At 40.6% G+C, this 15,661-nt stretch overlaps 1 protein-coding gene across 7 annotated transcripts in view; it reads right to left on the bottom strand.

Moving 5' to 3' along the window:
• TRMT9B (tRNA methyltransferase 9B (putative)) overlaps nt 1-15,661 on the bottom strand; it is a 60,963-nt gene that overhangs the window by 22,035 nt on the left and 23,267 nt on the right. For all 7 annotated transcript variants that reach the window (XM_027600500.1, XM_027600503.1, XM_027600498.1 and 4 more), the window contains one exon: nt 6,443-6,640. The gene's annotated coding sequence lies outside the window, so the exon portion shown is untranslated. The remainder of the gene's footprint in view (nt 1-6,442; nt 6,641-15,661) is intronic.

Genomic DNA, 15,661 nt, shown 5'->3' with positions numbered 1-15,661 from the left:
TTCTTCAACAGGTCCTAGAAAGAACTAACCGTAAAAGGGCAAATAAGTAAATTAGACTATATTAAAATTAAGACATCACAGGGCACCTGGGTGGCTCAGTCGGTTAAGCGTCTGACTCGTGGTTTCGGCTCAGGTCATGATGTCAGGGTCATGAGATCGAGCCCTGCATCAGGCTCTGTGCTGGTTGTAGAGCCTGCTTAAGATTCTCTCTCTCTCTCTCTCTCTCTCTCCCTCTGCCCCTCCTGTCACCCCACCCCCCGCCGCTTACACTCCTCTCTCTCTCTCATTCTCTCAAATACATAAATAAAATCTTTAAAAATAAAAAAATAAAATAAAATTAAGACATCAGTAGGAGAGTGAAAATTCAACCCATAGGATGTAAAAAGATAGTCACAGTACATACATCTGACTAAGGATTTGTATCCAGAATATAAAGAATTCTTCCATATCATTAAGCAAGAGACAAACATCCCAATATAAAAATGGGCAAAAAAACCCCACAGAACTTCACCGTGGGCAGGAGATGAACAGGAAACACATGAAAAGGTGCCCATCTTCGTTCATATCAGGCAACTGCAGATTAAAACCACAGTGTGATGCCACCACCCATGCGAGAGAACAGCTAACAGGAAAAAGACAGAAGATACCAGATGTTGGTGAGAACATGGAGCTGCCAGAATTAGAATATGCTGCTAGTAGAAGTGTAAATTGCATCAGCCTGTTTGGAAGACTTTTGGCAAGTGACAACTAAAGCCAAACATATGCATATCCTGTGGCCCAGAAATTCTACTCTTTATGTATGTGTATATGTATCCAAAAGAAATGCTCACATAAATTCACCAAAAGACAGTCTAGAATTTCCACAGTAGCATTCTGCAAAACAGCACAAACCTGGAAACCATGCATTATGTCTGTCGTCAATAGAAGAATCAAAGAAATTGCCATGGATTCATACAACGAAAATACTGTAGAGTAATAAGAATGAAAAGTCTGCGACTATATGCAATGAGATGGTTCAGTCTCCTAAATATAATGTGAAAAGAGAAAGACACAAAAGAATACGGAGTATAGGATTCCATTTGTGTAAAGTGCAAAAACAGGTAAATCTGTGCCATTAGAAGTGGAATCATGGCTACCTCGGGGTATAGGAATTGCAAAGGAGTGGGGGGGCACTGTCCTGGGGTGTGGGTAATATTCTATTTCTTGATCTGGGTTCTGGTTACACAAGTGTGCTTATTTTGTGAAAATTCATCTAAGTGTACACATATATACTTCCCTATAGATTTCAATGTAAGAAAATCCTTTTACTTTCAGACCATTGTCTTACTATGAACTTTAAAGCATTTTTAAAACTCAAAGCTGAGCAGAATATCCTTTCTCAGCCCTGTCCTGCCATTGCCAGGATGAATGAATGTCATTCATTTGGTGCCTTCTAGGGGACACCTAGAAACTGAAGATCACTAGGGTCAAAGATGAGTTAGGGTACCATGTTGATGCAATATTCCCATGAAATTAGATTATGTAATAATATATACAGAAACTGTTGAGAGAGTTTTTAGCTCAGATGAAATTTAACTGAGGATTTCCTCTCCTCTTTTCCTTGGAATAAAACTGTAAGACTTTTTAAAGAACATAAAAATGACCTGAACAAATAGAGATAAACCCAATGCTTGGGATGTGGACCCAACCACTGTGACTTCAACAACCACACATTTAACAATTCTGATTCACAAATAACCCTTAAGGACATGGTCTAGGGAAATTAACTGAGGATTTCTTATTAATTTAAATAAGATAATGTCTCATGCCAGATTATCCAGTAACCAGTGAAGAATAAAGTCCATTTGCTCTCAGTAAAGATGTCCTATCAGGGCAGTGTCTAATTGGTCCGCTACAAGAAAAGAAACTCACTTTACCAACCCTAGATTCATGTGTTTACTAAATACTGAATAGCTTTACCTAAATATTCAATGTGAAATTAAGGATGAATTATGTTAGCTCCAGCCTCCAAGTAGCAGATCTACAATGATATATGAGGATTATGGATCTCAGTAAATGGATGGGAACAGAAATTATGTAAAGAATCCAGGAGAGATGCTGCCTTATCTTTAGCTTTCTAACAGCATGTGGGTCCAATTCTTACTTACCATCATTCTCTCACTACCTTGTTGTTCTATTGTTACTGTTACTCATTAAGACAATTCTCAGACACTTCAGTGCCTTGTTAGAAATGATCGGACAAACTGAAATTTCCTGATTTATTACTGCTATGTTGGTCAGCTGGAATGTTTAGCCAGCTGTTTATATGGCTCTCTGCAAGAGCACTTACTGGAAAAACCTGCTGAGCTTATGGGAGAATAAAATCTTTCGGAACGATTTCACAATATTTATAAGCCATAGAACCAAGGAAACAGCAATTTGGAGCCTAATTGATAGGAGGGCAGTTAATCACTTGAACAACACGGATGTAATAGAAGAAACAGGGCTCCCCAAAAAACAAAGAAGGAGCCAAAAATATGTGCCAATATGGTTTTTCTTTTCTTTTCAATATTTTATTTAATTATTTGAGAGAGAGAGAGACAGCAAGGGGAAGAGCAGAGGGAGAGGGACAAGCAGACTCCACGCTGAGCATGGAGCCTGACGCTGGGGGCTCAATCCCATGACCCTGTGATCATGACCTGAGCTGAAATCAAGAGTCAGATGCTTAACCGACTGAGCCACCCAGGTGTCCCTACAGTTTTTCTTTTTAAAGGTGCAAAATGGAACGATAAAGAAAATGGGAAAGGCACTAGGGGAAGAGAAAAGAAGGAGAAGAAAAAGGAAAACAAATATATATTGAATGATTATCATGTGCTTCTTATATGTTAATGCAAAAGAAGCAAGACACGGGAAGTGGGAAAAGTAGATAAAGATCTAAGAGTTCCAATTTCATAGGGATAAAAATAAAGAAGAGTTAAAATATATAATTGTATGTTTTTATTAATTTTGTATCTATTCCAATTAGGGCTCAGAACTAGATATTTACATTCTGATATTGTTCATAGAATGTATTAATATTAATCAATCATTAATGGAAATCAGAGTGGGACAACTTGTAACTACAAGAGAGATTCGCTTGAACCTTTGTATTAAAAAATTAAAATTCAAAATAATGCCAAAAAGCTTAAAAACTCTTGCTCTAGAAGTCTAGAATTGCAGTATGCTGGAGTTTAATGTATTATGTTCATTTCCAGTGTGATTGGAAATTGTTAAAAAGGAAATTGTGAGCCCTGCTTGTATGTAAGATAACACATCTCCAAATGAATGCATGAGAAATTGGGATCATCACCTTAGAACTCAATTAAATTGCATTTATAAGAAGTATCTATTCAAAGACTGACCAAAGCTGGGCAAGCCAGTGTGTTTCTTAAAGCCCTTTGGGGGCACCTGGGTGGCACAGTTGGTTAAGCAACCAACTCTTGGTTTTGGCTCAGGTTGTGATCTCAGGGTCATGAGATCAAGTCCCACATTGGGCTCTGCGCTCAGTGCAGAGTCTGCTTGAGATTCTCTCTCTCTGCCCTCCTGCTTGTGCTCGTGCTCTCTCTCTCTCTCTCAAATAAATTTTTTTTAAGACCTATTAACCTGCCTTTCAGGGAGAGTAGCAAACTTGGAAATTCTATCACAGATAAGGCATAGAAATCAAATAAATCACTTCAGGTCTCCCGATGTGTTTGAAGATCTGACTGCTACAAAACGAAGGGAAGGAGAGAGGGAGGGAGAAAAGACACTAATGTGTGGACCCCAAAGCATGAAGGCATGAAGGTATTTGCTGGGGGTAATTTCTGGTTCATATCTGTTTGTTTGTCTTAAACCATAAGACTTTAGTTTGAAAGCAGAGGGTCTGCCAAAGGTAGTTGTGAAAAAATTATTTGGGAAACCTGAGATTCTGCAAAATATCTGATCTCTCCCCAAGCCTGAGGCCATACACTTTATGACCATTATCTATATTCCCAGACATTTTAGAAATTAAATACTATTCATTTATTTGTGAGAGAGCGTGTGCGTGGGGGGGGGGGGCAGGGAAGAGAGAATCCCAAGCAGACTCCCTACTCAGCATGAAGTCCCACATGGAGCTTGATTCCAGGTCCTTGACATCATGACCTGAGCTGAAATCATGAGTCAAATGCTTAACTGACTGAGCCACCCAAGTGCCCCAGAGATTAAATACTTTTTTAAAATTTCTGCTTATCTGATCTTCCTTTGAGGAACTGCCCCTGTCTCAGACTCCAAGTGATGCCGGGGCCTGCTAGTCACATAGGCCAAGGGGTGGACACGTGATCCAATCTAGGACAGTCTCTCTCCCCTGGGAAACTGGTAAGAGGTAGTTGGAACGCAGTCACTAATGGCACAACCCTAAAGGAAAGATCCTCAGGTTTCTTCCAAGTGTTGCCTTTCCTGAGGTTTGGTGTGTAGCTCTTCTGTCAGCGACTTAGTACACTCCCAACAACTCCGTCCTTCATGCCCGATGAAGAGTTTGTTTTGACGTTTGCTGCCAACGGACTTTATTACAGACTTGGATGGGTCTTCGCAACCACGGCACTCACCTCAGGGGGTGCCACAGTGGACAAGTCGCACTGTGGCTGCCACAGTTCCCCAAGAGGACTTGCCACAAATAGACGACGAAAGGACCCTTGTTGGAGCCCAGTGGTACTAGAGCATGCTGGGATGGCAGCATCATGTGGGATCCAGCGCTAGCCTAAGAGATCAGAGCTGTGGTACTACCACCGCCATCTTTGCTGTCTCTCCGCCTTTCCTTTTGCACTGCCACAACCTAGTATCGGAGCTGCTTCTGCAGCCTTCCAGTCTCTCTGTCCCCCTTGTCTTCCTCCCACCCCCCACATCTCATATCCATAAGGCTGGGAGTTTGCCCCACCCCTCCTTTAATCATGACTTGCTGGAGACACTGTACGTTTCCATGGTAAAAAGTGACTTGCAGGGACCACACAGTATACGTGTTACTCCCGGCTTGATGGCTGCAGCTTGTCGTTTTCCCTCCATGAACCCAAGAAAAGCAATTTAGAATCTCTGTTTCATGTCAATTCTGGATAATTTTCCAGATAATGGATAAGGGCCATTTAATAGGGTTGAAAGCCCTTCAGGGGTCTCTATTCTCTGCAGGAAGAAGCTCGTACTCCTCGGTCTGGCATTCAAAGCCCTCCACAACCTGGTCCCAGTCTGTCTTCCCAGACTTCTATCTTGGAGCCACCATATCTCAAATTCTCAGCTTCCACCTGAAGACCTCTCCTCACCCTTCCCTGAGTGGGTCTCGTACAGCTCCTCATTCAGGGCTTCACTAAAGCCAACAGACTGTCCTCTGTCACCTGAAATGCTCGATCACCTTCCCCTTCCAAAATCTCACCTGGCCTTCGAAGTCTAGCAAGCTTTGTCCTCCTCCATAAAGACTTCACGGAGAGCCACAGATATAAACCAGCCTTCCCACTCTTTCTGTATTCGGCATATTTATTATCTCTATCACTCTTGGGACATTTCTCCTGATCCCATCTTGAATTCTCAACTTTGTGTATGTGCCTAATGAGACTAGAAGTCCCTGGAAGCAGGAACTGGACTAGGACCTTCCTTTGTCTTAGGACAGTGCTGAACACAGGGCAGTCATTCAATATTTAACTAGAACCAAGGCATCAGTGAGCCCTTTCCTTAGCTCCTTCTGCAGGACAACAGTACTTTACTCCAGACAAACCGGTCCTCAAGTCTTTGGTCAGAAATCATAAAGGCCCTGCTGGGGACCAACAGGAAGCAGGGCTAGGACCGAGCTTTTTCCCGGTTGTGTTTTCTATTTCATGACTTTCTGCCCCAGCAGAGGCTGTTTCACGCATGGACCCTAGGCATGCAGAAGTCACATTTTTGTAACTAAAAGTAAATATAAGCATTGCAAATGGTTCTCCCATTATAAATGCCACAGAAGACACAATATTAAAAAAGAGAACATAAAACTCTGCTTTAAATTTTAAAGACCTGCTCAAATTGCAATTCTAACACAATGATACAAGTTGGTCATGATAGTTCAAAGACTTAATTATAAAATACCTAGGTTTTGGGATTTTTTGCCTTTTAATCCACGATCCTTCAAACTTAACATCTACATATTTCAAGTCCAGATGATACTGCAAACTTTTGTAGGATAACAGTTATCATTTAACAATGCTCTTTCCTAGAAAAGCATTTTGTTCTCTAAAAGATACTAAGTACATTCTTGGAATTTTCACTCACCCTCTACAACTATTTTCAAATTCTTTTTACCACCTTGTACAAAAATAAACTCCAACTTACTTTATATCACATTATCATAAATTTAAAATTATAGCGATGGGGACTAATGAGGTTTGCCCAGCGCCCCAAAATCCTCATGTTATTTGAATTGCAGTAAGAGCTAAAAGGTACTAACCTGAGTCATCTTGTGATTACAGGAAAATTACTTCTTGCCTTTGTGAAGCATGGCAGTTTCTACCCTCAGAGAGTGACAGTTTTGGCTCATGACTTTGTCAGTGTGTAACGTAAATGAAAAGCCGTCGAGTGAAATCAAATAGCGAGGTCCTTCACGCGATGAAGCACTTTGCATGAGTCTCTGAAGGGAACACAGGCTCTGTTCGGAAAAACACAAATACTAAACGTCATTTTGCAAAATACAAATATTGAACCAGCGACAGCCCAGGTTGACCTCTTGACCCACGCATAAATTACCCGGAGAAGAAGGGATTAGAAAGAACTGGGACTTTGTGGACAATGCCAGAAATATAAGAGGTGTTTCTGAATTAATTCCTAAGCTTTCTTTTTTTTTTCAAAGATTTTATTTTGATATCTGACAGAGAGAGACACGGTGAGAGAGGGAACACAAGCAGGGGGAGTGGGAGAGGGAGAAGCAGGCTCCCCGCTGAGCAGGGAGCCCGATGTGGGGCTCGATCCCAGGACCCTGGGATCATGACCTGAGCCGAAGGCAGATGCTTAACGACTGAGCCACCCAGGTGCCCCTAATTCCTAAGCTTTCTATAAAATATACAGTACTTTCTCCCACAATTACATTGAATGATCTCATCTTGTTCCTAGAAAAATTACAAGCCTTGAGAGTCAACTCTGAATCCCATGGTCTAAGGAAATGTATACTATTTAAGACAATGTTACCAAACTGCATTAAATCATTCCAGTACAATTTAACTGCTCAATATTTGCACATCTCTTTGAGAAATACTCCTACTTATTCTTCATTGTTCACATTTATTTTCTTTTCTCATCATACAGTGGGTCTGTCAGGAAACCCAACAGAAGACTCTTAGTTACTTTTGGAAAAGAAAAAAAAAAAAAAAAAGATGGACCTTGTATGCCAAAAAGCACTTTGTAATGTAGAAATCTTGGGGTATAAAATGAGGTCCGGAGGGATGCCTGGTGTGGTAGGAAAAGCCAGTTCTGTAATACAGTGGGACCTGACTCCTTCTCTGTAAATAAAGCAAATGAACTTTAATCTAGATCAAGTTCTCAGCCATGTTCCCTAGTCTTCGTTTTCTTTTCACGTACACCTCACTACCACAAACTGCACCTCCATTATAGACAGTGATTCTCAGGATGGTGGGGTGGCATGCACGTGGCTTCCCCCAACTTCCCCCTGTGCTCCACACCACCCCAGTCTTGGTCCCTATCTAAGAATCACTGATCTGGGGGTGCTTTGGAAAGCTTTATTTTGGGTCCTCAGAATATGCCTATACATTTACACCTCAGTCATCTCTCCATCGTATCAGGTATATGATCTGCACCACTGAGAGCCCCAAGGGTTGACTTTTTAGGAAAAACATTTAAGAAGGGTCTTGAAAGAGCTATTTGTCAAAGGATCTCATCTTTACTCATGCAGTTTTAGAGCCTGCCTTTATCATAAACGAGATGATGTTTGTTTACTGAGCCCTCATGCTAGTCCTGAAAAGAAATGCTCTCTACTTGGATCCACACTTGCATGCCCTGACCTAGGCACTCAGGTCAGTGCCAACTTGGCTATGCACCTTTCCTTCAGGCATTAGTGCCTAAATGTATTAACCTTCTCCAGTATGCCCCTGAAGATGAGTCCATAATAGTAGCCAATGAAAGGAATTATAGACAGTGCAGAAGGCATCTGTGAGCTACCTGGATGGGAGCAGGGGTGGGGAAGCTTTTCTGTATGCCAAAATCATACCTTCAACACCTATACATATAATTGACTTTCCTTATGTTTACTAAATTATGATCCAAATTTGTCCCCATTGAAAATGTGTGAATCATTTTATCTTCTCCAAGAAGCTGTTGGGCAAAGACAAAAGAGGATAGTATCTATCTTTTAAAAAGGTTGAATTCAGATGAGTCCTTTTACCATATTAGCCCTATATCTCTGGAAAGTTAGTAGTAAAAAAAAATGTATTTTCTGCACAGCAAAGGAAACAATCAACAAAACTAAAAGGCAACTTATGGAATGGGAGGAGATATTTGCAAATGGCATATCCAATAAAGAGTATCCAAAATATATAAAGGACTTACAGAACTCAACACCCCAGAAACAAATAGTCCAATTAAAAATGGGCTAAAGACATGAACAGACACGTCTCCAAAGAAGACATACAGGTGGCCAACAGACACATGAAAAGATGCTCAACATCCACTCATCAGGGAAATGCAAATCAAAACTACAATGAGATATCACCTGACACCTGTCAGAATGGCTAAAATCAACAACACAGGAGACAACAGGTGTTGAGGATGATGTGGAGAAGAAGGAACCTTCTTACACTGTTGGTGGGAATCCAAACTGGTGCAGCCACTATGGAAAAGAGAATGGAGGTTCCTCAAAAAGCGAAAAATAGAGCTACCCTGTGTTCCAATAATCACACTACTGGCTATTTACCAAAAAAACAAAACAAAAACAAAAACAACAAAAAAACACCAAAACACTAATTCAAAGGGATACATGTACCCCAATGTTTATAGCAGCATTATTTACAATAGCCAAGATATAGAAGCCACCCAAGTGTCCACTGATTAATGAATGGATAAAGAAGAGGTGGTGTATATATATATATATATATATATATAAAGGAATATTATTAAGCCATAAAAAATAACGAAACCTTACCATTTGCAACAACATGGATGGAGTTAGAGAGTATAATGCCAAGTGCAATAAGTCAGTCAGAGAAAGACACCATAGGATTTCACTCATACGTGGAATTTAAGAAACAAAACAAATGAGCAAAGGGGGAAAAAGAGAGAGAGACAAACCAAGAAACAGACTCTTAACTATAGAGAACAAACTGATGGTTACCAGAGGGGAGGTGGGTAGGGAGATAAGTTAAATAGGTGACAGGGATTAAGGAGTGCACTTGTCATGATGAGCGCTGGGTGATATATGGAATTCTTGAATCACTATATTGTACACCTGAAATTAATGTAACACTGTATGATAACTATACTGGAATTAAATTTAAAAAAATCTCCTTTGGCAATAGTGTAGGCTCATATTGCCCAGCCAGGTTCACAATGAAGATAGAGAAAGAACCCAGTTAAATAGTTTAGGTATGATATTAGGCATGTAACATAAGGGATATTAAGGAGAAAGGATCAAATTAATAGGACTGGGGAACAGAGGAAGAGCACGCTGAAGAGGAAGCAGTAATAATAATAATGCTGACATTGTTAAGGTTTACCACCACCATCTGAAAACCAAGTGGGAGAGATAATGAAAGGCAAACAAAATGAAACTTTGGTAATGACTATATATAAGCCGATGAACCATTGTTTGGAATACATGTGAATCTATCAAAGAAGGTTACTTAAGATTTATGCGTCTGCAGGAAATAGGATATAAGAAGGACTGGATGTTGGTAACTGACTCGGAATTGCCATGATCAGTAACAGGTTATATTTCATGGACTGGCATGGGCTGTTTGTACATACCCCTTACGGCCTCTGGTTGCAGTCTTTTCCAGGTAGGAACAATGTAGCTTATGATGGCTGCATTTTTGCTGGGTATTGCAATTTACACAGTGCTCAATAAAGGTCTATTGTATAAATATGTGTAGAAAGGAATAGAAGAATAAAAACGATGGCCCTTCAGATGGTGCTAAGGTCCACCATCAGAGGGAATAATCAGAGGGAGGGTGCTGGATATATTGTTTCCATCGTGTCTGGAAGACAACAAAGTAAGATGAATATGAAGCTCCAGAGCACCTGCGGGACTAAAGATCATTTCAAAACCATTATCCCACGTCTTGGCAGTTAGGGCCATGGGAGTGGATTAAACCAAAAGAAATTATGCAGAGTTAAGAAAAGGAATGAGGTTAGAACACCAAGGATCCCTAATATTTAACCCTCGTACGTGTTTGTATCAGAGGAAAGGTTAGCCATGTGCTGCTATTATAGCTCTACCATAATTAAATTTAATGCAAGAAACACCGACTGCGTCCCTACTAGGCAACAGTTGTTTTGGTAGCTATGAGAGGAGCAGAACATGGGTGGTCCTTCCTCTCAAGAAGCTACAGGCTGCTACAAGAGTAGCACAGAACAACCACTGAATGACAATACTAGGAAGCAAGCACATGATTTATTGATAAAAAATATGGACAACGAGCAATATTAGCTTTTATAATTTGGAGTGACACTTTGAGTATTATTCCCTCTACGTAATGAGGCAAGTGAAACAGTATGCTCTTCTAATTAATATTCCCTACCCTATACAGAAAAGCCCTTAATGATACACCAGAGAGATTACAGAAGAAATGGTAGAAAAAGGAACAATGGCATTTCTTTTTTTTCCCTTTAAATTTTATTTATTGTTATGTTAATCACCATACATTACATCATTGGTTTTTGATATAGTGTTCCACGATCCATTCTTTGCGTATAACACCCAGTGCTCCATGCAGAACGTGCCCTCTTTAATACCCATCACCAGGCTAACCCATCCCCCCACCTGCCTCCCCTCTAGAACCCTGTTTGTTTTTCAGAGTCCATAGTCTCTCATAGTTCATCTCCCCCTCCAGTTTCCCCCCCCTTCATTCTTCCCCTCCTGCTATCTTCTTTTTTTTCTTAACATATATTGCATTAGTTGTTTCAGAGGTACAGATCTGTGATTCAACAGTCTTGCACAATTCACAGCGCTCACCGTAGCACATACCCTCCCCAATGTCCATCACCCAGCCACCCCATCCCTCCCACCCCCCACCACTCCAGCAACCCTCAGTTTGTTTCCTGAGATTAAGAATTCCTCATATCAGTGAGGTCATATGATACATGTCTTTCTCTGATTGACTTATTTCGCTCAGGATAATACCCTCCAGTTCCATCCACGTCATTGCAAATGGCAAGATCTCATTCCTTTTGATGGCTGCATAATATTCCATTTTATATATATATATATATATATATATATATATATATATATATACACACACACCATATCTTCTTTATGGAACAATGGCATTTCTAATTAAAATCTCATGAGCAGAACAAACTCAGGGCCTCCAAGCTACATAATACGTAGCACTGGGAGACTATGACCCTCTCTGTAATCCCAGCAGGGTCCAAAGGTCACCCCAGAGTCAGTGTACATTGAAAGAAAGCAGACAACATGAGGGAAATATATCTTAGGAGAAAGACCAAATATTCCCAAGAATACTTTGTTTTCCTTGAAAATTTTCAAAGATTACATGTCGAAATTGACTCCATTTAGGAGCAGGATACTACCTCCAAAATCTCAGTGAAGGAAATGAAGGTTCTCCCCTCATCCAGGTGAGGAGCGTGAGTGTATGACGGGGAGGGTGGTTACAGGAGGATATACAAAATAGGAACGAAGAACTCACAGCACAATATTGATGATGAGGTCCGTTATTGAAGGCCACTCCTCCCCAGGCCATGAATGACTAGACCAGATTCACTGAACTTTATTATAATTCATTTTGATTTTGTAGATTAGAGGCTGCTGGGAAGTCGAATATGAGTATAAAGAAAAATGAAAACTATAGCACCCTGCTGCCTCCAGGCACTTGCTGCTGGTGTCAGTTTGACAAAACCAGCTCTGGTCTGTGTTAAGATAAAGGTAATAGGATCTCCAGAATGGCAGCTTGGAAGAGGATTGTTTTGATGTTACAGAAGGGCAACACTGGGAGAAGCAGAACCTGACCCATCTTCTTTCCTCTGAGGAAAGAAGGTTTCAGCAGGTCAGGTGCTGAGGAATCCCACACTCATCTTACTGTCAAATGATTGTTCAAGAAGGAGTTTTACGTGGGCGCCTGGGTGGCTCAGTTGGTTAAGCGACTGCCTTCGGCTCAGGTCATGATCCTGGAGTCCCGGGATCGAGTCCCGCATCGGGCTCCCTGCTCAGCAGGGAGTCTGCTTCTCCCTCTGACCCTCTTCCCTCTCATGCTCTCTATCTCTCATTCTCTCTCTCTCAAATAAATAAATAAATCTTTAAAAAAAAAAAAAGGAGTTTTACGTGAGGACTATGGTGTCAGTATAAAACGAGACATGATTTTCTAAGAATGGAATAAGGGGATAAATGTGAAGATGTATTATGTATTCATAAAATGTGTTTATAATACAATTGATCCAAAGGAGGTAGTCATGAGGCTGTTGTGAAAAAAAATCTGATTATTTGAGATTCAGCAAGAGAGTCACGTGCATACAAAGTATAGTTAAGATCTGGACGGTCAAGCATCTTATCCTATAGACTCCACCTGCATCTCTCCTCTTAGGTGCCTCCCACGCCTTCCCCACTGCCTCAGCTAGGTGTTCCCACTCTTATGGATTTCACAGACCTCCCCCCAAATCTCAGAAGGACATCTGGAGAACCAGAGGGGCCAGCTGGTTCTTTACTTGAAGGCTAGGATGGACACACACGCACGCACACACACACACACACGCACACACGCACACTTTTAAAGCCTATAATTTACTGTCACCATAATTGCATAGATGATTGGACAATTTACCCCCACAAAAGTTGGGAGGCCCATAATTTCGAACTAAAGAAGTCCTTTAAAATTGAATAATATTTGGCTTTGTGAAAAACTGACTAAACCTCCTTTAATTTTCTCATTCCATTAGATTGATCACAAACTAACACTGAAATAAAGAACTGAGTTTTGGGGACCAGAATAATACAATGGTTTCCAGACCCACCAGTGCCCCAGGCTTCACAGCTCTGCGCCCTAAAATTCATTCTCAACAGCACGGTCAAGGTCACATCTCATTTCTCTTCAGACTTAAAGAGCAAGTCCAAATACCTCAGTATGTCACATAAAGTCCTCCGCAATGTGACCCCAGCCCACCCGCCAGCATTTCCCGCTATGATGTTCCCCCTCAAAGTAGCCAGTCAGCAAACTGCTTGTCACCATAAGGACTTGGCACCAGAACTTAAATCAATGATGGCTCCTTTCATTGAGAAACTCTTGCTGGGATGAAGGATAAAGGAATCGGTGTAAATACGCAGCTGATTTGCAGTCAAGGACAAACTCCTTAGCTCGTGTCACCACTCTACACGAATGACTTGAGTTTCTCTGAATGCTTTAGACATTTGATGTCTTCATGCTTTTTGCTCATCTGTTCCTTCTGCCTAGAACTACCGTGCTCCCCTAGACTACCTGAGAGACACAACTATCTTGGAAGGGTCAGCTTGTGCCATATTCTCTATGAAGGCTCTCCTGTCCCCCAGCTAGACTCACCACCCGGTGCTCCCTCATGCCTCCCCTGCATTACATAGATACACATCAGCACCAGCACCATGGTGGCCACTGTTTGGTCTGTCCTGGCTACTTCACATGGTGTTAATGAAACAAATACATGGAATCTCACACAACATTGCTTCGGACCAAGAAGCTTACCTTACAGAGAAAGAAGTAATAAATGATGTCCTACCACTGATCTTACCATGGACCCGATCACCTAGAAATCTTGGGTCTTTTCTAATGGTAGAATGGCCTAAGAAAGACTCAGTTAAGGTCCACATGGGAAACAATATCTTCTGACCTCAAGATGGGGCTTGTATATATGATTCTGATCTATGTGATATGTGATACCCTTTTTTCCCTATAGCTCTTGGGTCTGGGAAACACGAGGTAGGAGGGAAGGGAGAATTTAGAGCAATGCCACTAATAATTATATCTAAGTATTTTTTTTAATATTTTCTCTCTGTTGTTATGGCTCTGGGTTTGCGGGTTTAGAGGTCCTCACACTCCAGCAATTACTATTATTACTGTGGCCAGGGAGCCTCATGTTGCAGGAGGCCTCTGCATCAGTGGCGGTGGGTCCTGGTCAGGAACCATGGATCACATGGAACTGAAAAAACATTCCTGTACTCATTTATGTTTATTTCCTCCAACTTGACTTTCGGCTCTATATGGACAAGGACCATCCCTGCCTCATATCTTTATCCATAATACCTCTTACTGTATGTGGCAGATTCGGTGGTGATGGACAATTGCCAAACGAAGAAATGAAGGCTCCCAAGTAACTAGAAGCATCAGTTAAAAAGCTCTTGTTGGAGTCACAACTTTTAAAAGGAAAGAGGCAAATAAGTCATAAATTAAAAATATTTTTTTATTTTTAGTTGTGATTAAAACACATAAAATAAAATGTATCATCTTAACCATTTGTAAGTGTACAACTCAGTAGTGTTAAGTACCTTCACATTGTTCTGCAACAGATCTCCAGAACGTTTTCATCCTCCAAAACTGAAACTCTATGACTATGAAATAGTAACTCCTCATTTCCCCTTTCCCCAATCCCTATCAAGAACCCTTCCTTCTAAGGGTTTGACTACTTTAGATACCTCATATAAGTGGGGTCATACAGTATTTGTCTTGTGACTGGCTTATTTCACTTAGCATAATGACCTTAAGTTTCATCCATGGATTTCCTTCCTTTCTCAGGCTGAACAATATTTCATTGTATGTACATACCACAGTGTTTATCCATTCATCTGTCGATGGACATTTGAGTAACTTCCACCTTTTGGCTATTGTGAACAATACTGCTAAAACATGGGTATGCAACAAGCTCTTCAAGATTCTGCTTTCCATTCTTTTGGGTAAATGCCCAGAAATGGGATTGCTGGATCATATGGTAGTTCTATTTTTAATTTTTTGAGGATCCTCCATACTGTTTTCCAGAGTGGCTGCATCATTTTATATTCATGCTGATGGTGTAACACGGTGTCACACCCTCCCAATGTGTTTTTTTATGTTTTTTTTTTTAAATTTTATCCATCCTAATGGGTGTGAGGTGCTATCTCATTGTTGTTTTTATTTACATTTCTCTAGTAATTAATGATACTGAGCATCTTTCATATGCATTTTGGCCATTTTTATGTCATCTCTGGACAAATACAACTCCCTTGCCCATTTTTATTTTTTTTATTTTTTTATTTTATCCCTTGCCCATTTTTAAAGTCAGGTAATTTAGCTTGTTCTTTTTTTTCTTTCTTTCTTCCTTTCTTTCTTTCTCTCTTTCTTTCTTTCTTTCTTTCTTTCTTTCTTTCTTTCTTTCTTTCTTTCTTTCTTTCTTCTTTGTTGTTGTTGAGTTGTAGGAGCTCTTTATATATTTTGGATATAAACCTCTTATCAGATGTATGCTTTTAAGTACAATCTTCCATTCTGTA

The sequence above is a fragment of the Zalophus californianus genome, chromosome 2 (genome assembly GCF_009762305.2).
Source record: "Zalophus californianus isolate mZalCal1 chromosome 2, mZalCal1.pri.v2, whole genome shotgun sequence".
Classification (NCBI taxonomy): domain Eukaryota; kingdom Metazoa; phylum Chordata; class Mammalia; order Carnivora; family Otariidae; genus Zalophus; species Zalophus californianus.
The sequence above is the reverse complement of the archived record's forward strand: the minus strand, read 5'-3'. Positions and strand labels throughout refer to the sequence as shown.